This window comes from Danio rerio, chromosome 15 (genome assembly GCF_049306965.1).
Source record: "Danio rerio strain Tuebingen ecotype United States chromosome 15, GRCz12tu, whole genome shotgun sequence".
Lineage (NCBI taxonomy): Eukaryota > Metazoa > Chordata > Actinopteri > Cypriniformes > Danionidae > Danio > Danio rerio.
In genome coordinates, this window is record NC_133190.1 from 34733182 (window position 1) to 34756672 (window position 23491).

At 35.5% G+C, this 23491-nt stretch overlaps 1 protein-coding gene across 1 annotated transcript in view; it reads left to right on the forward strand.

The window, feature by feature from the left end:
- dchs1a (dachsous cadherin-related 1a) overlaps positions 1-23491 on the forward strand; it is a 200971-nt gene that overhangs the window by 125480 nt on the left and 52000 nt on the right. The window lies entirely within an intron of this gene.

The following is a 23491-nucleotide window of genomic DNA, read 5'->3' on the forward strand; positions in this document are numbered from 1 at the left end:
TTCTTTCAGGAGACGTTGATAGATTGACATATTATAAATCCAGCAGCTCAAATCTCTCTACTGCAATGCAAACTATCATGGCAGTGCCTATCACCCATAATAGATCAAATAGTATCGTTATTAAGCTGTTTAAATGACCAAATACATGTACATACACATATTTTATCAGTTGATCCTTTTAGGCGAAAGTGACAAATTGCAAGTTTTGGATGTTTATATCTTCTAAATGCTAATTTAGTAACTGTTTTAGGGGCACAATAGCTTTTAAATATACTTAAGACTAGCATGCTGATGCTAAAAGATTATTTTAACTCCATGAGAATTTTAAGAGTTGTTTTCTATGAAGAATGAAAACTGTTTCTGTGTTTCTTGTGTTATTTTTTTTGCATGTGGAGTTTCTAGGGTGATTGTTAGGTGCAAGATCACAGAGATTATATAGTGGCAACGCTCATGTAAAAGTGCACAACAAATTCCACAACATTGTATATTATTTATGGTCATGGCTTATGGTCAAATGTTAGAGCAATAGATTCTGGCCTTAGCAATTCTTTGAATTATGTATTTGATGACTGCTATAAGCTGAAAACATTGGATCTTTTTTTTTGATTGAAATCTTTAAACTCATACCTTACGCGGCATGTTTATGGGTCAGAATTACTTCGCCTTTAAACCACAATAACAGTTTTTCAATAAATTAGAGTCATACAACCGAAGCATGGGCCTAATGTGCATGGGCATTGTTGATTTTGTTTGTTTTCCTATAAATATATGCTTTGAAAGTTGATTTACAAATTGGAAACAACCACGAACAAATCAAAGACATCTGGTTTTGACAATAACTCAGCATTTATGCTTTTTTTATTAGAGGAAAGCAATTGTGATTGCTGTAACTCAGAAATACGCTCAAAAACAGATGCAGTATATGCTGTATGTTGAAAATAAGATGATAATGGAAACATATGAGGTGAGTTACAGTCCAGTCCAGGGCATATGCATTTATTTTTTATATACACTGGTAGTCAAATTAAAAGTTGTTAATGTTTTCTGAAAATAAAATCATATGTAATTCTGTCTGGCAATATCAGAACTGTATGAGGAAAAAACAGTATTAACATTAGCCCCTTTCACACAGTGATACCGGTAAATATCTGGAAAATTTCCGGAACGACTTTACCGGTATATTCAAAAAAGCGCTGTTCACACAGGCGAGGACGTTACGGAAATTTTCCGGAAAAGAGCATTCACACATCCATTCCAAAATACCAGTAAATTCTGACATCATTAACCAGAAATGAGCTCTTAACGGCTGCGCTTGTATTTGTAAACATTTGACTAAATTACAAACTCTGTGGATGATCAATATTGTGAACAACTTTCGCAGGATCACTTTCGCATGTCGAGATGTTCATAATATGTGCGTGTGCAGGTGCTCACAGGCTGTTTCACAGGCACACGCAAAGCTTGAAGGTAAACAAAGAACGGCTTATCATAAGCATCTCATCGATGATTATTTACACAGTTGGCATTAAGAAGAACATATAGACGTGACCTGACTATCTTCTAGCAGCTAAATGTGTCTGGAAAAATATTCAAAGGCTTTTATCCTCACAAACCACGCGTAAATGCGTCTGACTGTTGTGATTGGCTAAAGCAGACGTCTCACGTCAGCACGTTCTAGACGTGCACGCGCTTATTACGGCAATCTTCCTTCTCCATTCACACAGCGCAGCATTCCGGCAAATTGCCGGTAATGTTACAACTTCTCTTTCCGGAAAATAGCCAGAACGAATTTACCGGTATTTTCAAAAAGGACCTGTTCACACATACAACCTTTCTGAAAAATTGCCGGCAATTTCCGGAAAGGTCTGTATGTGTGAAAGGGGCTATAGATATAGAAATAGATCGAATCATAGTAAAACTACTTAAGAGACCTCTTGAAAATTCAGTACATTCTAATTTTGGCTTCACAAAATATAACTTTTCTTCCAAATTTAAATAAAAATCTTGTAATTTAGAGCGTTTGCATGAATAAAAAAGATGATCAAAAAGATGATCTATTTTCACATGTTTATTCATTTTAAGATAACACAGTCCTAATGTTTGGGTTATTAAGCAAATATTGGGTGGTATAACTGTTATTTTCAATCACAAGAAGTAAATAATACTATATTTTTATTTGTAATTCGTAATAGATTGTTATTAGACAATTTAATTTAATTTAATTTTAAAAAAATTCTTTGTGTAGTCCTGGTATGGGTTTGAACTGGGTTTGTTTTATTCTATAAAGGTCTGATAACATAATTTTAATTTAATATAAATTTTAGAAGTATATTGTCAAAATTAATTATTTAGTATATAATATAATATAATATAATATAATATAATATAATATAATATAATATAATATAATATAATATAATAAGCATTTTTGGAACTATCTTACCTAAATTAATTAATTAATTAATTAATTTGACCTTAAATGGAATTTAAATTGTGATAACAATATGTTAAAATCATGCTAGTTAAATACTAACTCATGCTAGAATCCTGTTAACAACATGCAAATTCATGTTGGAATCATGCTAACAACATGCTAATCTTAAACCTGCTAAAAAGCTTTTTAATGGCTTGCTTCAGTCTTTAAAGTGGTTACATAGTTGACTGCAGGGATCTTAATGAAAAACCTTAATAATAAAATGTAAACAAAAAGGCATCAGAAACAACCCCGAAGGGGGAAAACATAACTTAAGCACAAAAACAACTGACGAACAGGCACAGGACATCAGACATGGGGAGACTATAAGCAGAAATAATTAACAAACAAACAGGTGAACATAATAAACGAATAAAGAGTTAACAAATAGGGCGGCACTAAACAATAAACAGTAAGGCACATGGCACAAAGAAACAACCCAAGCCATGTGCTCACATAAAAACAGAACTAGAACACGCAGCCAATGAGAGAACTCATTAATCCCAAGTTCAGATGAGACAACGCTAAAGCACGCAGCCACAATGTAAACACCGAGCCATGTACTTAGACAACATCAACATAAACAGAATGCAAGACACGAGCACACAATAATTGAAAACACTTACAATGCACTCACACATGCGACATGCATGTTTCGATCCCAGCGCCAGCTGAAACTGAAACTGACTAGACTGGAGCGTTGAGAACGAAATGCCGTGAACAAAACAACAAACACACCAAGACAACAGCGTGCATTGATCACGCCCGGACCTTACAGACCCGCATCAAGCGTGAGCGCGCACGGCCTGAGCGAGGTCACGGCGGTGCTCATACAGAGGCACACAATGACAGAAACCCGAGAAAACACGAGTCGAGCACAACATACAAGACATGACAGGACTAGTGTCTGGACTCTGCCACCAAAACAAGAATTAACAAGAGCGAAGTGGCAGAATCCTGACAGAATTATTATATTTATTTTACCTTAAATGGAATTTATAGGGATCTGCTTATTTAACTTTTCAAGCAAATATAAAAACAAGTGCTCAACATAAAAGAAGGGGGTGGAAAAATGTCTAAAAACCTACAAAAAATTTGGTCTTCCTTAATGGCATGCAATTCCAATATCTCCAGGCTTGAAATATCAAACTATCTCACAGTCAGTAGCTAATAACAGACGACTCAGGAACGACAGTATGAAAGTGGACAGTCAGATCGTACCCACTCCACCATGATTGAACTATTAGAAAACTATTAGCTTCAGCCCCGAGGACATTTATAAGTGATGTGGCCACTGACTCCAGCTGACCACGTCCAAAATGACTTTTAACTCAAAACAACGTATCCAGCAGTCAAATGATGTGTACATAACGTCAAGTCCACTTACATTCCACGTATTTCTATGTAGGCCGCAGAACATTCAGACTGCAATTTAAAACACTGACCGTACAACATTTGACCCATAAGAAAGACTTTTTTTTTCAAGAAGGCCACAATCCATCGGAAAAACCCTGCTGTTCTGTGCATCTGTGGGTGGAATCTGCTACCGTGTGCGTGTTGTGTTTGCGCTTGCAGTTCTGGGGCAGCAGAGCAGACGCTGCCATAAGCCACATCAGTACCATGAGGTCCCGTAGCAAGGATGGTTCACATTATTCCATCTTTCAGGAGCCCGCTGAAGTCCCAGAGCAGCTCATGTGGGTTCATTCAACTTTCTGAAAAGCAGAGTTGGTTTGTAGCTTCGCAAATGTGGGCACAAATATTAAGGGATTTGATGCAATCTTTGCCTTTTTTCTTTCTGAATCAAAAGTCATCAAAAGTAATTCTTTGTAAAGTTTTTTGCAGTTTTATTTCTGCGTTTTATGTAATGGCTGTCACAATCAGATTTTTCACTACATGATTGTTGTAGCTAAAATAATTAATGTTTAAACTAAATTGGATTATCTATAACATTTTTTTTTTATTAATGTGGTTTACTAAAACTTTGTGACTCTGAAATAATTTTTAAATGTTAAAATGTGTTTTCTGTTAGCTACTACATGTTAAAAATGAAAGATTTATTATTTTTATTTAATTTAACTAAAATAAATAAATAAAACATATTAATAAAGATAATAATAATATTAATAATAATGAACTTAAATAAATTAAAATTAAAATAATCATATATACATAAACACACAATTTTATTTGGTTTAAAATAAAATAAATAATAATAACAATAAAAATTATACAGATTTGAACAAAGACAGATAAATAACAAAATTATAATTTACTAAAACTAAAATTCTAAAACTAAAATAGCTTAATTATTAAAAATGTAATTGTGCTTTTGTTCAGTTAATTACTATTTAAAAGAAAACTTTTTTCTTTTTAATTTAGTTGAACATAAAATAAAATAAATATAATAACAATAATAATGGTAATCATAATAAAGATTATAATAATAATAAAGCAAAATGAATTAAAGTTATAAATACATAAAGTCAAACACACAACATATTTATAATTTACTAAAACTAAAATCATAAAACTAAATAACTTAATATAAATAAACTTGTAAATATTACAAATTAAAATGTGTCTTTTAGTTGCTAATATATGCTAATATATGATATGATATCATTATGATATACATATATGATATTAATGATATTAAAAAGGAAAGGAATTTCCATTTAATTTAACATAAAAAGTGATAATAATAATAATAATAATAATAATAATACAATTATTATTATTATTATTATTATTATTATTATTATTATTATTATTATTATTATTATTATTATTATTATTATTATTATTTAATAAATGTATATTATTATGATAGCATACCAAAATAAATTACAATTATATAAGCATAAAAACGTCAAACACACAACACAACTACAATTTATTTGTTTATTTTTATTTATCTTTTATTTTACCAGGAATTCCCCATTGAGATATGCATCTCATCTACCAGGGAGTCCTGGCCAAAATGGCAGCACAAAAAATTACTGAAACTGAAATAATAAAGCTTATACAATTTTTAAATATTAAAAATTAAAGTGTGTTTTTGTTTAGTTGTTACAAATTTAAAAGCAAACATTTCTGATTTCCATTTAATTTAACATAAAAGAAACAATAATAATGAAAATATTTAATTAAAATGATAAAGGCAAACGATGACAAACACAAGACAAAATGTGTGTTTGTTTAAAGTAAAATCATCAAAATAAAATCATTTAGGTTAATCGATAAATATTAATAAGGAAACATTTCTCATTTTCATTTAGTTTAATATAAAAAAAATACAATAATGATTATATTACTAAACTTAATTCCAGTAATATAGCCATAAAGACAAACACACAATAAAAGTACCAAAAATTTAACAAATTAAAATGTAACAATATAACTATTTATTTTATTATTATTTTTTTTTATTATAGTATAATTTCTGAATGACATTATATACTGACAACTTGTTTTCTGGAGAATGTTGCTTTTTTTTATCTAATCATGTGCACTTAAGAAGCTGCTGTCAAAAGAATCACCTTCTGAAATTCTCATATGATTTAGCCATTTCCTTTTCTGACTTCTGCACAATAACATGGGCTTTCATGCTTGTGTGAAAGAGTAAAAGAGCATGTCTCTTATGTGGCATTTCACAAACCTCAGAGGCGGTTGAATTGACAGTGATTGGGTCTCCAGCATAAAGCCTCTGCTTCTTCAGAGATGTTCGGCATGACGGGGTCAGTGCAAAGGGTCGCCCGGCGCACATTTCCAGAGGTGCTTCTGGCATGTTTATTGTTCCTGTTAAAATGACCACTGGAAATGCCTGGCTTTAAATCCTCATGGGAAGAATTTGTCAGAGGTGGCACGAGTCTTCCTGCTCTCTCTGAGCTTCTTACAGTGGTCACTGGTAAACACCAGGGCCTGTGCTTTAAAACCTGTTATATGAGTGCCTGTAAAAAATAACTGAATCAAAAGCTCAGGAAATTTAATACATATAATATAGGTGTAATAATACATTGCACATTTGTAATATGAAATAGTAAATATTTCTCGTTTGTACTTTGTACAGATGCATTTTCATAAAAAATTAACTTAATCAAAATACTAAAACTAACATTAAAACAACCTGGGCTCATTGTGGAAATGTAGCCCACGGACGTTTCTGCGGACTGCGATTTATGTCCCGGGAGGTACGTATTCGAGCGGTTTTTGTTTTCGCGGATCCGCGAGAGGCCTTTGTGCGCGCTTTTTCGCGTCTCGGGCGCCTCTCGGGAGTGCGCGCCATTCGCGCCCGCGCCGTTCTCGCGCCGTTCTCGTTATTATTAGTATTAATTGTTATATAATATTGCATATCTTAATTAGTCATAAAATATTTCAATGCTAATAAATAATTGACATTTTAAAATAACTTAAACAGAAAGAAAAATGACTATTTAGACATATCAGTTAAAAAAAATAAAAAGAACAATACAGTATACCTGAATGTAAAATTACTGAACCAAATGCTCGAGGGCTAGTCTATGTTGATATGAAATGTAGAATGTAAGTGTAATAATACATTGCACCAAAAATAATATTTGAAATATTATATAGTAAATATTTCTTATTTGTTTTTAGTTTAACTTGATGTATTAAATAAAAAAAAAACATTGGACAAAATTAACTTTGTACAGATGCGTTTTATTTACTTTTTTTTTTTTTACTAAATCCCAAACATACTGAAGCTTTAACTTTAAAAGGTAAAAATATGGCATAAGTTATTATTATTATGATCTAATATTGTATATATGAATTACCAATAAAATATCTCAATAGTAATAAATCGTTGTAGTTTTAAAATAACTAAAACAGAAAGAAAAATTACTATTTAGGCATATCAGCTAAAAAAAATAAAAGAACAATAACCTGGCGGTAAAAATAACTGAATCAAATGCTCAAGGACTAGTCTATGTTGATATGAAATGTAGAATATAATAATGTGTAATAATACATTGCACCAAAGATAATATTTGAAATATATTTATTCATTCATTCATTCATTCATTCATTCATTCATTCATTCATTCATTCATTCATTCATTCATTTTCCTTTGGCTTAGTCCTTTTATTTATCAGAGGTCACCACAGCGGAACGAACCACCAACTTATCCAGCGTATGTTATTTCGCAGCAGATGTCTTTGCAGCCGCAACCCAGCACTGGGAAGCTCCCATACACTCTTGCATTCACACACATACACTAACTTACCAAATTCACCTATGGCACATGTCTTTGGACAGTGGGAGAAACCCAATTTAAAAATAATGATCATTTACTTTGCATAGATGCTTTTTAAAAATTATACTATAATAAAAAGTGCTGAAAATGTAACATTGAAAGTCTATTCATAAAAATGGTATCTGTTATAATTAAGTATTATCTAATATTTTTTATATATTCATCAACATTAAAATATCTTATTGATGATAAATCATTGTGATAATATCAGAAATATTACAGTTAATACATTTAAAATGTTAAAGTAAAAAAAAAAAAATGTGTGTATATAGTATTGTGCAAAAGTTTTAGACAACATTAAATCTGTTGTTTTACTGATGGTATAATACCAACCTTTTTTTGCCTGAGACCCCCTTTTCCCCTGGAAAATATTGTAACATTTAATGATATTATTGCTAATATAACTTTGCCGTATGGATGACAAAAATGTTGTTTTCAAACTAACAATATGTTTATTACTATATCTAAATATGTTTATCCATGAATAATAGCCTAATGTAAAATATAAAAGCAAAACATCAGTAGGCCATTTGTAACTGAAAAACGCAAGCCTTTGGCCTTTAAATTGGCCCTATATTAGTTGCCAATTTTTTAAAGGTTTCTTGTCAATAGCTGAGACGTCCCTCATCTCATTTTGGGTATTTGTCAGTTCTTTTGCCTTGCCCTCAAAAATGCTCTGGGTTCGTTACTGTATTGGGGATGAGCCGTTTGTAAATGTCTTATTAATTTGGCCTTATGCATTCGTTAACAAGAACTTTGGTGAAGATAATGCACTGTGGCTGGGTCAGGGACACTTTGCTTTGAGAAAATGGAATAAAACCATCGTTCAGGTAACTATCTAGGTATTTCCTGTATTTCGTGTTTGCAGCATTGCTAGCGCTGTGACCCGAAATGTTTGGAGCTTCCTCACCTGGGTCCAGTGTGCTTGGGCCATTAGTATTAGCTACTGAAGGCGAATCAGTAAGACTCAATGTTTTTTTGTGGAGGACGAATTACAAATTTGTAAAAAAAAATTGGTCAGCCAGGGGATAAAATGAACTCAGGCAACATGATCATTCTCCTAATAGTCCACTGCCAAAAAAAAAGAATTTATAAAATATGACCTCCCCTACAGAGCTCACTGAGACCCCCTTGTGGGCTGGGACCCCCCTGTTAGGAAGCGCTGGTATAATGGATAATTGTGACCCTTTACCACAAAACCAGTCTTAAGTGTAAATTTTTTTGTCATTTTTTTTTAAACCGAGATTTATACAGGGTGAATAAATGATCTTTCAGTTGATATATAGTTTGCTAGGATGGGAGTTAGGTTAGAGTTTAAATTATTTAGGTTTAATTATTGAAGACATGTGAAAGAGTGTTGGAGAGGGGCTGTTTGCCCTGCTTTGAGCTGCATTTCTACCAGTGTTGTTAGCAATTTTGTCTGAATTGATGGAATTAAGAATGTTGAAAAGTACAGATATGCTTTAATCCATTTCTTCTGGAAAGGACTTCAGCAGTAGTAGTTTCATTTTCAGCATGATGATGATCCAATAATTGCAGTGGAATCCTTTTTAGAGAAAGAAAACAGCTGATGAAACATGGACAGTCATGAAATGGCCTCCACAGGGTCCAGATCTGAATATTATAGAGGCTGTATGAGATCACCTGGACAGAAAAAGAAAGATATTACTCTCTAAACCTGAAGAAGGACTGAAAGAAGCCTGATGTTTATATCAGTGTTTCTCAACCAAGAGGCTCACCAGAACTGCATGTTTGGATGTCTCATTTGTCTGTCACACCCATTACAGGTCTTTCAGTCTATGCTAATGAGCTGATGATCTGAATCGGGTCTGTTTGGATAAGGAGACCTGGAAAATGTGCAGAGTTGGTGGTCACATGGTTGAGAAACACTGCTTTATATTATGTTTTATTTGATGATGTTTTCATGTTATCCTCTATGGGGTTTTTATTTTCAATGGAAAACAATAAGCTGCCTGCGCTGAACTTCATGAAGGAGAGTAATAACTGACAGAACTTTCAATGTTGAGTCTTTAATTTCATCTCATGCTCTGACATTGTCAACACAACAGTGTTTACTCAACTCCATTTTCAAACCTTTATTTATATGCAGCATTCTCCAGAAGCACACAGAGTTATTATTTACTTCAAGTCCATTTTGCGCCCATAACTCCTCCTGCAGCCATTAACCCGTCTGTCTCTGCTTCTCCTCTCTGAGATCCTCCATCTATCACTTTTCTCAGCGCGTGGTTTGATGCTTTAATCAGCTCCAGCTGCGAGAGCCAGATGAAAGACAAACACTCACAGTTACAGAGAGATGAGAGAAAAGCATACTCTACGGTCCCGCATCGGTCCTCCTGGTGTCATTAGTCCTCTTTATGCCGAATTGACCGTCCTGTGATCTCCTGCCAAAAATCTGCACCTTACCCCAGCCCGAAGTACCTGCTGCTACTCCTGTCAAGGCCAGAGATGAAAAGCTCAAAGCTGTGTTATTTTAGAAACCAACACCTTTCAGAAGTCTTCCAACACCAATATTTACATCCAAAACTCAGCCCTTTACACCATACCTGACATAAATTGCGGTCGACTACTAGAACACAAGTCTGCATCTGATAAAAACACCAAACATGACCTGTTCCTGTCAGATGCTTCTTTCCATCCAAGACTTTTTCACTTGTTCTGGTAGGACAGAATATGGATTTTTAATATAATTCTTTTCCATGTCGGTTTTTAAAAGGATTACCAAGTCACAGAAAAGGCAAAATAATGGCTTTCCCTACAAGGTAACAAAACATTAAAGCAAAGCAATTACAGACCATTTAAGCCAACGTTTAATGCAAGTGCAATTCTGCAAAGAAAGACAGGCTTTCAGAAGTGCTTACAATGACAAAATCACAAACTAAACATATTTAGTTTAAAATTAACGTTGGCAAAAGCTTTAGACTCAACCTCAGTAAAACCCATGTCAACATTTACTTTGACCTTTCTATTTTTTAATATAAATAGACATTAAACATTAAATATTTCATGGTAACACTATTTTTCATGATATAGTTATTTAAATAGATAGTTATTCCTAGAATCTCAACCAAAAAGGTTAGAATAAATCAACTGAAATTCAGGGCTTAATTTGTGCTGGAACATGCCGGATCCGGATCTGGCACCTCTGAAATCTATTCCGGCACTTGATTTTACCGATCCTCCTCCTCCCTCGTCCGCTATTCACTTTCACTTTCTTCCGCGACTCCCCAACCCTCTTCACTTTTGTCTCCGTGACAAACCCGCTCTTCACTTTTGTCCTTCCTCTACGACACCTCGCCTTCATCCAACACCCCCCAAAACCACCTATTCCCAACCACCCCCATCCTCATACCGATCTGTTATATTCACGTTGTTTTATTTTTGAATATTGACAACCTGTGACGCCCTCCCTTTATTGTTCACCATGCTACTCTGAATATCCGCTCTGAAATAGTAAGAATAATAAGTATGGCGTAGTAATAAGTGTAATTCCTGCACACCGCCGGCCAACCACTAAGCATACAGTAGTCGCTTTAGGACAAAGCGTGTGAGCGAGTGAGACCAGCGACCCTTGCATGCATGAAATATTGCACATCATGACAAGTTTTGCTAAATGAAATCGTGCTAGATATAAAAGTTTTTTTTTTTTTTTTTTTTTTTTTTTTGGAAAATGGAGTATTATAAAGTACTACAAAGTTTTCCAACTGGCAAAGGACATGAACTGGTGGGTTGTCTGCTGTCATCTTTTAAGGTTTGTGTTTCAGGAGGCGTGGCTTTGGAAAGCAGGGTGATCTGTGGCAGATCATCTGCACTTTTAAATAGATAGTTATTCCAGAATATCAACAAAAAAAGATTAGAATAAATCAACTTGAATTCTTTAGAAAGGAAAATTACTTTTTTTTTTTATGTGGACCCTATTAAATATTGTATTTATAGTGTTGGATTTTTCAAACTCCTCTTGGTTGAGCTGAAGTTGACATCTTTTCTGTTTGTGTGCTTTTAAGAAGTCTTAATTTACAGGTTGCTTTAGGTTTGAGATTGTTATTCCTCATTAGTATTAGTTTCTCACAATAAATAAAAATTAGACTTGCGCTTTGATGAATTCAATTGATGCTTTGTTCCTAAATAGAAATAAAATTAAAAACTAAACCATTACTAATTCACCAACATCACTTTAGAGCTAGTATTTGAATGATTCTCTAGCGTAATGTCTAAAGTTATGACAAAACAGGTGGTTTTACTCACATTTTAAGAATATAAGGCTGAACAGCATGAAATGCCATCAGTCTACAGAGATTCCTCAGTATTTCTTTGTTGCAATCAGGAGATCACAATGATTAACCCCAAAAAATACAAAGCAAAGCAAACTCTACCAGATGGTTTATACACTACTATGGTATAAATACAGCACTTCAAAATACAAAAGAGAGAGATCAACTTCGTATATCACTTATCTGTTTTAGAATGATTTGATCAGCTGTGGTTTGAGTTTTATTGCCTTAAGGACTTATTATGTGGTCTCTGTCACTACCTTGTGGTGGAACATCAACTGTTTTTGCTCTGCTCAGTATGACAAGCTGATGACTGGCCAATATATCCACAAGACTATAAACATTTTATGAAAACCTAATGTAATTTGTTTTTTTTTTCTTCATCAATATCTAAGATTTACAGCCCCCACTCCCCCACCCCCTCCCCGATGTAAAAAAATAGTTATGTTAGCGGGCGGGCATTAGGAACCAGGGTAGGCTGTTAGTCAGTAGAGGTTGTAGCGCTGCACAATTGACTGTTGAAATTTGTGAGGGATGTTGTATACATAGTTATTCTGTACTCATATTCTCAGTTTCAGGTCGCTTATCCAAAACAGTTCAAAACAGCACAGGTGTCAAAGTCTGTTCCTGGAGGGCCGTAGATGCGCACAGTTTAGTTCCAACCCTAATTAAACACATCTGAGCAAACTAATTGAGTCCTTTAGGCTTGTTTGAAACCTACAGGTAGGTGTGTTGGAGCAGGGTTGGAACTAAATTGTGCAGGGCTGCGGCCCAAAAGGAACTAACTTTGATACCCCTGATCTAAAGTCTCAGAGCAGACACACTTATTGGCAACACACTTGTATACATGTTGTGGTAGACATAGAATAATAAAGCTATTATGGTCGAGAATTTATTCCGCAGTAATAATATCGTCATATCGCCCTGCATTATGTAATAGCACATATTTTATAATCATATTATTTTAATTTGCAGCTGATGCATGCATTTTTACACAATACAATAATATTTCAGAAAAAAAGGAAAATTTTTCAAGATCAAATATTGTCATACATTGCACCCCTACTTTCTGGAGGTTTCCTGATGATAGTATCCTGGCGCGCGACTTGTATACCAGCGGAGTCCTGCTTTCTTGCATGAAGAAGTAATTAAGGTACTCAGTGATCTTGACATATATATGATGTTTTACAGGCGTCGCATTATATTGCAGATCCCTTTTAATGGACATCTGGAAAGTGCCGCTCACTTCACAGATCTGGAGGAGCACTCCGATGATGTCATGCCGATCCATTACTCAAAGGAAATATGGACAAGTGATGTTTGCTAATACGAATCCGCCATATTGCCTCCATTGACAGCTTGTCCTGTGGTGTAGCGTTGCAGTAGATGCAGGTCAGGGTAACCTTTGGGGTTACTGCCAACCACTTGAAAGGGCGTCAGTACGGAGAGAAGGCATCTGCTATGTTTTACAACACGTGTCTGCGTTTTGTTATTTGCTGTTTTCGTCCAAGTGGACATCCATTGGTGATTTTTGAGCAATGTTTGGCAATAGGCGAAGGCAGTGAATCTGTTATGTTTTATAAAGCTGTTGCTTGTTTTGACAGAAGGGTTGCGTATTGGAAGACGTGACTGTGTGGAAAATAAAAAAGAAGTGATAAGCTGCAGTTTTTTAATAGGGATAGTTCACCCAAGAATTGAATTTGGCTGTCATTTGTTTAGCTTCATGCCATTGTAAATCCATAAGATATTTTAGAAACTCAAATAGGAGATACACAGGGGAAATAAGGTATGTTTTTTCCTGAAAATAATATTTCTAAAGGAGCTGTTGACATGGAATTGAACCAGATTTCTGCAAAAAAAAAAAAAACAATACAAACATATATATAAACCAAAACAAGAAAATCTGAGAAATGAGTTATGTGTAATAACAATAGAATGACAAGGAGAAAGTACCAAACAATTGAAATGTATTTAATACTTCATATAAAAGCTTTTTTGGTAATGGCAGCCTAAAGACACCTCACATATGGGGAATGAAGTCATATGAATCGCTCAGGTGTGAGTTTTTGCACAGACTTCAACAGAGTTTAAAACTCTTGTTTTCTCATCTATCAAATCTGAGCTTTATTTTATATTTTCTATTGGATTCAATTCAGGTGATTGGCCGGGCCCTTCTACAGCTTGATTTTATTTCTCTGAAAGCATATAAAAGTTTCCTTGGCTGTGTTTTGGATCATTGTCTTGTTGAAATGTCCACCGTGGTTTCATCTTCATCATCTTAATAATGTAGTTGTTGGACTGAAGCAGCTGATACTCATTTACACTGAGAAAGGGCTGAGGGTTGCTGAAGAACTACTGAGAGATTTCAGCTGCTGTCTGGGCTTTCACTGCCTTTCTACCCCTCCCTTTCTTCATGTGTTCAATACCCTTTCCCTACATCATTTAATTTGATTACACATAACTTCATTTGTAAAGTAATTACATTTGTTTTCCTTGAATACACGGATTTCTTTGGTTGTTACCATCATGCAGGGAAAATTTCAAGTCAACAGCACAATATGTTTTCTGAGAAAAATCGGGACATGTTCAATGCTTAGTTTTTCCTGCTGTACCTCATCTGCTTCATTTTAATTAAGTGATTTTAATTGCTTATATATATTTATTTATTTTTTTTGAGCAGTAGAAAGACATCATGAGAGTAAATAAGGCTGTCAAGATTCTGAAATTCACCTGAAGATTAATTGTCTATGAAGAAAGAGCAATTATGCAAGTAAGGCCTTTTATGCTTTGTCATGCAAAAAAGCTACAACACAAAATATTTAGTTAATCACAATTTATTAACACTATTATTTAGTAAGTAAAGTATGATATATTGTGATTACCTAAATCCGTTTTGAGTTGTCACTTTGTATTTTAAAAACATTCAGAGAATGTATTTGATTCTGTAAATGCCAGAAAAAGTAATAAAAAACAGTCCAGAAAGCATCACAACATAAGTTTATTTTTAGAATGAAAATAGGCTCTTTAGATCAGTGGTTTCCAAAGTGGGAGTCACAGGATAACGAGGGGAGTCGCTTGGAGATTTCAAAAAATCTATTTCATTTTATTAAACTATTAGAATGACCATTTTATCCATAACCTACTGAACAACAAAATAAATAAGAAATATTGAAAAAACAACATGCAAATAAAACGCCATCAGTCTTTCGATTGTTTTTGTGACCCCTGAGGTGATTACTTTATATTAAAGACACAGTAAAAGCATCCGATGCAGCACATTGATTTTATGGCACCAGCTACATTATGGTACATTAAAATATATATACAGGCCACAACTGAACATGGAAGATAGACTCCAAATGGCATTCTCCGAAATATACAATAAATAAACTTGTCATACTTGGTTTATATAGACTTGGTTTATATAAATATGACCGCTTCAGAAAATATTGGGGGTCAGGAGTCACTGACATTTTTATTTTAGGGGTCGCGAGCTAAAAAGTTTGGGAACCCTGTTTTAGATTATGAACAGAAATACCACTCGGAAACAATGTGGCTCTTTCAAGATCCCTCTATAAAGGGTTATTCTTCTATATCACTTGAAAAATTCATTTTGGAACCTTTGCTTTTAAGAGTGTAGTTCTGTTTTAGTTTTCTGTTTTTTGGATTGTTTGACACACTCACTTTCTGGATCATTGCTATGGAAATGCAATTGTAAACAGCTTTATAATACTCTCATTTCCAACATCAAATCAAATCCACAACTTGAACTCACACATTAGTTGTTGTTTATGCTCACTGGTGGATTTATATTTCTAGTTTTGGGCTTAATCAGGCAGGACTTGTTGCATGTCAAACGCCTCAGATCTGTGGATGCAATGAGCTGGAGGGATATGTGGCTTTTACTCGGCTGCCGGTCAACAGGGCCAGAGAGTAGTAGGAGGTATCCTGTTTCCCCCTCTTCCTCAACTCTCTAAAGTGATGCCAAGAAGAGAATGAGAGTGATCGCTCAATAAACAGCTGTAATAACTCATAGTATGTCCTTCAATATATATATCAGTCCATGTCTTTCAGTCACCTTTCACCGCTGTCTGTCAGTCGCACACATCTCTTTGCACTTCTCACTACCTGATTTCATATTTGTATTTATCCATCAGTCAGTGTGTGCGCGCGTTTGCTCCCGTGGGTTTGGGGGTCGTCCATCAATGTGCTGTTTTTGTCTGTCTGAAGTCATGTGATGTGAATGATAGCCTCAATAAAATGCTGTATTGAAATTATTGGGAGCGTAGTATGTTTATGGTGTGCTTGGCTTTGTATGTAAGTTTCCTTCTGAGAAAAGAATGTGCTGTTTTCCGTTTGATCTCTTATCTCACCCGCTATGGTATGAAATGAGATATAGCACCAGATTGAAAATATGAAAGCCATATTGTGGCTTACACCGAGAGACTTTTGATATAAACTCTAGATTTCAGACAGGAGTTGTACCCTGTGTTTATAAACTTAAGAACTAACGGTTGGTTAATTTAACCACAATTGTCTGGCCTGACATAATTTATTCATTTCATTATTTTACACTTGGGTTACAAAGCAGCAGTGCCTTAAGTAAATAAAATATGCTAATATTTATTTAAAGAGCCCCTATTATGCGTTAAAAAGGTCACATTTTGGTTTTAGGGGTCTCCAACAACAGGCTGATATGCATGCAAGGTCAAAAACACCTTTATTGTCTTATAATATGAATTTATTTTTACCTAATCATCCCTACGACTTCCATATGATTTGTTCAGTGATTCATTTGTTCCCAATTCCCTCGTTAGCGCTATGCTAATATTCGCTAAATCAGTCTGTTGTGATTGTTTGACTGCCAGTCTGTTGTGATTGTTTGACTGCGGTCAGCACAAGACAGGGAGAAATTCCCAACACGGCTTATTAACAGTTTTGAAGTAGTCAGAGTGTAGAGTGTTTGTGTGAGCCCAATGCAGGAGTATATTAAAGCAATGCAGTTAAACAACAGCATATTACTCTTCTCTTAACCATGACACACATTCAGTATTAATGGCAAAAGCTGAACTATTTTAAAACTTGACCGCCGCTGGTGTGTAGGAACAGATGATGGTGGCCATAGCAATGACAAGCGGCAGAGGTATTATGTGCACGTGTTATGTTTTTAACATGTTTTTAGACGCGTCATTAGAATATAAAGTGTTAACCAGATACAGTACAACCCAAGTAGAGCAGATAAAAGTAACAAAACACATTGAAATACACATTTTGCAAGCTAGAGAAAACATGGAGGCAATTACATTTAAGTTACTTACACTTGTGAAATGAAGGAAGAAACTGATCCATGAACTGTGTACTTTAAAGTTCCTGTCAAGCTCTGACAAAGACCCATGTATCAATAGTCTTTTCTGATCCTTCCTTTAACAAAATGCCAACGAATCTTCCGTTGTAAGTGTGTAGATTGCTGAAGCACTCGTCAGAAAATAGACGAGAACACAGCAAAAGGCTGGGGCTATAATGCTGTGGTATTTTTGCAAAAATAAACTTTAACCACTGACTCTTCATAGCCTCAACTTTCGGTAGGAAAAAATAACACTAGCTTTCCCTCACACTTCAGAGCACAGCATATACATGACATTTAACCAGGATCTGCTACAGTGTTTGTCTTCTTATTCTTTTTATGCTATAGTGTTTGTGGGTGGGGGACTAAATTTTCCCGGGTCTGCGTTGCCAACAAATGGGCGGGGCTTGACTTCCATATTGATGTCACGCTGACATGGCTAAAGATTAGTTACCCCAGCGATTAATTTGAACCACTCTGAGTTGACTCTTTTATAGATAAATAGAAATAGTTTTAAACACGGTGCAGATTTAAGCCATAGCTAGATATTTCACTTCACATAGAGCTGTGTTACACACTGCATGGAATGTCATTTACAAAACCCATAGGGTGTGTTTAAATAGCTTTTATATTCTTCTAGATTTATAATATCAAATCAAAAGTTCAAATCAAAGTATAAAGAGATTTTATGAATTTTGTGTGTTTGTTATTTTCAAATAAGATGAATATTATTTTGTTTAAAACAATAGCAGTATCTATATATTTTTTTCTTTAAACTGGAATACTTGTATGTAAGACTCTGACATCCAGAAACAGGTATTTCAGCCAAGTTATTCGATTTATAAATTTTTTTGTCAGAAAATGCATTTTAATGTCACCGCATGAGTTTTCAATTGCGTTGAGGTCTGTATATTGAGCTGGCCACTCAATACCTCAATCCTTTTTTGCCAGAAACTAAGTTGTTGCTTGATTATCCATTTGTTTAGGGTGTGTTGTTTAAACACTAGTTGCAGCTATTGCCTCTTCAACATGGAGAACTAGATTTATTCAAACTTGCCTATGTAACCTGTTAAACAATAAATAGACATAAAAAGCCGCAGTATGAAAAACGTTCCAATACCATGCTTTTGCACCACCATAATTCATTGTTTTTATGAAGTACAGAGGCTTGAATTCAGTACCTGAGTACTGTGTGTCACATTTCTGACCATCCACAATAAAGGGCCATCAAGGGTAACTTTTTGTTTCTCAAGGAATGTATGGTCTCATTAAACTTCACACTGCTATTACTTTGAACAGTTTTGAAGTCATACATAATAAAAATGTTTTTGTTTTTGTCTCAAGACCCAGCTGATTTGTGTTATAAATAATATTTTTGTCCATTAGCTTCTTCTATATGCTTTACAGAATTCTGTTGCTGATATGTTATGTTAGATACAAGGTGAACCGTTTAATCAGTGAGGTTTTTTGCCTGTTAGCTTTGTAACTTTTGTGCATTTTATTGGGTGCACTGATATTATAGTACTTTCGTAATGCTTTTTATCCTTTTTAGTGGTTTTACAGTACTACTCCCCTTCCACTTTTTGTACAGCAAATAATTAAAGTCATGCAATTAGTATTTGCGAGTTAACTATTCTGAAAACTTGTTAGTTCATGTAATGTGCTTTTACCCATTGTAGTTTATATTTAACTAAACCACTATTCACAAATGTTGAGCTTGCTGTAAGCTTAATACAAATAACAATAGCTTTCAAAACTTTTGACATTGGCTGCAAAGAAGACAAAATGTTTGAAACTGAGCTTTTCTTTTGCGTGAGATCACGCTGTTTCAGTTGGATCACTCTGTGGGTTTCTTGTTGTTTAAGCAAAGTCACCACTGTGCTCTCGCCATGTCAAGTTTGTGTAAAAGACGTCTCTCCAGATGACCCCAGTGCCAAGTTACACCAACTTGCTGTCTTGTACCATTGTTATTTCAGGGAATCGTCTGTGTTCAAGTGATGTAATTTGCGATATCTTTGGTGTTATGTTTGTTGATGTCTTCACTGAGAAATCAGTAGTACAGAACAGGCTTTACCAAAGCTTATTTGTCAAACAGACTCTGATTGGCTTGTTAGCAAGTTCACAAACTGTTCTGTCAGCTGCAAAGTTTGATTTGGCTGCGAAAGCTTCCTGATCAGATGTTTGGTCCTGAATGCTATAAGAAGGTTTGTTTGACTAGGAACATGCCACAGAATTAAATGAAGCAGTTCTGCGTGCTAAATGAACTATACTTAACAAATTTGCATATCTCAGATCGTAGATCTTGGACTTCATTTGCATGGAAATTATCCCACACAGTTTTGCAGTTCTCCATCAATCATGTACCATGCAATCCTGTGATACTGTGACCAACTCGTAGGTAACTTCAAGTCAGTGACTTGTTGACAGACGTATTACAGACATCCAAGTAAAAGTTTAGCATGTCCATTCCATGGTGCTCAATTTCCACTCAAAACGTTCATTGTCATACGCTGCAGTTTCTCTTGGGAAAGCATCAGTTAGGTCTCTCGGTTATACATTAGCCACTAAATGAGCTGTGTAGCCTTGAGAAAACCCAATGCTGTGAAACGAGATCCATTGCATTAGCAAAACTAACGAGACCTGGACAAGCTTATTCTTTCTCCCTATTAATCTTATATTCGCTTACTCGAATGTTTCTTTTCCAAAAAAAAAAAAAAAGGAGTCAAGAGGAATGGCGGGTAAACCACAAAACTCTACAAGTTAGCATCGGATTCCTTTGGCTTGTTCTGCAGTAACAGTTCACTTTGCCAAGTCTCGCTTGGCTCGCTAAGAATGGCTAGCATCTTTTCAGTTGAGGGCTCCAGAACATGTCCAGTATTCTCACACTCGTCTCGCTATCACACCCTGAAAATAAATTATTTATGTTGGTTAAACAGCACTTTTGTTTTGCTTTATTTTTTGAGTATTTCAACTGGTTTAAATTGGCATGGTGGCTCAGTGGTTAGCACTGTCGCCTCACAGCAAGAAGGTCGCTGGTTTGAGTCCCAGCTGGGCCAGTTGGCATTTCTGTGTGGAGTTAGCATGTTCTCCCTGTGTTTGTGTGGGTTTCCTCCGGGTACTTTGGTTTCCCCCACAGTCTAAAGACATGCAGACAGGTAAATTGAATATGCTATATTGGCTGTAGTGTATGAGTGTGTGTCAATGCGAGAGTGTATAGGTGTTTCCCTGTACTGGTTTGCAGCTGGAAGGGCATTTGTTGTGTAAAACATATGCTGGAATAGTTGAGTGTTTTTTCCATTGTAGTGACTCCTGATAAAAAAGGGACTAAGACGAAGGAAAATGAATGAATCAATTAATGAACTGGAACAAAGCAGTATTGCTGTCTCAACAAGTAGTGTAAAGCCACATTTCTACTGCACACGACAAACGACAAGCACCAGACCAGAGGTCATTTTGAAATGGAGAATAGTCTGAGAGCTGCGTCGAGCTTCGATCCTCCCCGTACGTGAAAAATTTGGATCCGATTTCAGCTGCGAATTTGTTAAAATATTTGAACTCCTATGACTAGACTGTATGCGACTGGCCGACCAGATGTGATGTATCCCAGTGTTGTTCAAGCAGATCCGTGTGTGCAAGATGAGAAATAGTTGTTGTTTTTTTAATAAAAAAAATATATATATATATTAAAAAAACTTTATTCATAAATGAGTAATATTTTTTTATGTTGTTGCCACATTCCCTTTGTAGTCTATGAGTTTCTAGTATTCTTTCATTCATTCAACCATGGTCAAAAGACAGAAAATAAAGGCTCTTGCTTTTGCACTCCTTTATTTCAGACACCGCGAGAATCCAACCTCTTCCATGGTGTACGACAAAACTGAAAGTTCAGGGTAACTGCCACAAGGGGCCGTATTCCGACAGTTGTGTGCAAATGTCGTATGCATTGGAAAGGAGGCTTCAGTTTTGGACTGTCCAATTAATCACATACTGTATTCACCTTATTCTCCGCTGACGAGCGGAGACTCATTCACTTCCATTCATTTTTTGACGTTAAAAACTGCTTGTTACGCTGCTTGATGTTGCAATTTGATATTTTTTTATTATGTTATTCTACTTGGTCTGTATAGTCATGCAAACATTTGTTTGTAGAGCAAGCAGTTTGACCATTTTCAGCCATTTATTATTCCTCATTTCTCCCATAGGCGCTGAATCTGAAGTTCTAAGACAATCGCGATAACAGGCGCACTTCCGCATTTTTGAATAAGGTCAATAGGAATAGTGTTTGTAAATTAAGTTGGTGGTTCAAAAATGACACATTTGAACTCCTTTAGACACATAACATGGGTATTGAAAAATGTATTCTTTATAAATGTAGCTTTTGAGGTCATCTCGTGCACCGTTGCCGTGTCTCAGTCTGCATGTCTCCGTGAGTTATGGTGAGGAAAAGCACTGAGGATTTAGCAGAGATTTTGAGAAAAGCAGTGCGAGCACACTTTGACCCACTTATAATTCAGTCAAGATTGAGATTCCACTAAACTTCTTATGAACTGTTATTGTACTGGCAAAGGCAAACCGCTTCTTAAACAGTACATCCCCAAATCCCTAGGCTCCTGTGTGTGTGAACACGTACACTATATGTGTGTTTTTGTGTATGCATGCACTTCAGGTTCACCCTCAGGACCCAAAAAGATCATCATTCAATCAGTCATCATGATTACTGGCATCTGACCACAAATTCAAACTCACTCTAGAAATTATGAGCTTGGATTTCTCCCCATTTCTGAGAAGGCACTTTATTTAAATCCTGTTTTGTTGGAGATGGAAAGAGAAACTCTATCCCACTTTTAGTTTCAGACTTCTATCTTTGAAGCACTTACAATATGTGCTTAATACCATTGTTTTCCGCTGTCTTATTACATGCACAGTTCATATAGTCAGATGTTTTAAAAATGGCTTGTTGAGTGTAATAATAAATATGTGACTGCTTATTGTGACCAGCATGCTTCCTTTTCTCATCCATCTTCAAACAGTGCTGTGACCAAGAGGAAATATTTATCTTACAGTGCTGCTTTAGAGTTCTTCAGTCAGACTTTATTGAGACCCACAAGTCCCCCTGACATTTCCCAGCTTTCTCTGCTCAAGCCAGGCTTTCATGGAAAATGGCTTTGTCCATGAAGCAGATCCTTGGTCAAACCGCCCTTCCATGGTTTGTTACCTCAAGCTCTCACTGTTCATGCCTCAGGCGTCCAACTTCTGTCAAGCTAACGTGAAGGGAATAAAGACAGGTACTGCAGTGTTTATGAATATCGTGGCCCCCTGCTCAGTCGTAAAATATTAGAGTTTGCTTCAGGGGCCTGGACAGTTAAAAGGTGGAACATCTCTCCACTGTGGGCTGCGACTTCTTGTCTTCATGATGATTATTTTTCCTACACGTGCTCCATGGCCTCTGCCAGGACCCGATCTCAGACTCTCTGATCTCAATTCTATTAAGGTCTGTTTGCACAGTTTCAGCCACCATCCTCTCCAGACATCTCATGGCCAAAGTGTAATGTTGTTGGAGTAGTTGGTAAAGTAAATGGCAAGTTTTTTTTCTTTTATTTGATGAAAAAGAAGCTGAATTGAACCTAATTTTGCTTTCTGTATTGGTATGGAATGGCATTTCATTTACTCCCCAATAGTCATCTCTTCTACACAACTCTCCTTCTGTCTCTTTTTCTCTCTCACTCTCTCCATTTGTTTATCTGTCTGACACTCTCTCCAGAGCAGTGCACCATGGCTGTGAAAGTCTTTATGTCTGCTAGCTGCCAATAGCTTTCCTCTTTTTGGCTTGGTTGATCAAGCCCAAGTGTAGCAAAAGATCTCTCCATGTGCACTTTTAGTTTACCGCAGTATATGTACCTGCCACAGAGCACCAGAGCAGCATTTGAATGCCAAGGGCTGTGAACCAAGTCAGATAAATATGTAGTGGAAATGCAGTGAAGTCACAGGTTTATTTGTGGCAGGAAAGTGCTGAGTGGTCGTGAAGTATAAAATATAGAATATTAAACTAGATCTGGGGATTCACATTGAATATTGACAATATATTACTAATTTTATGAATTTGGATATG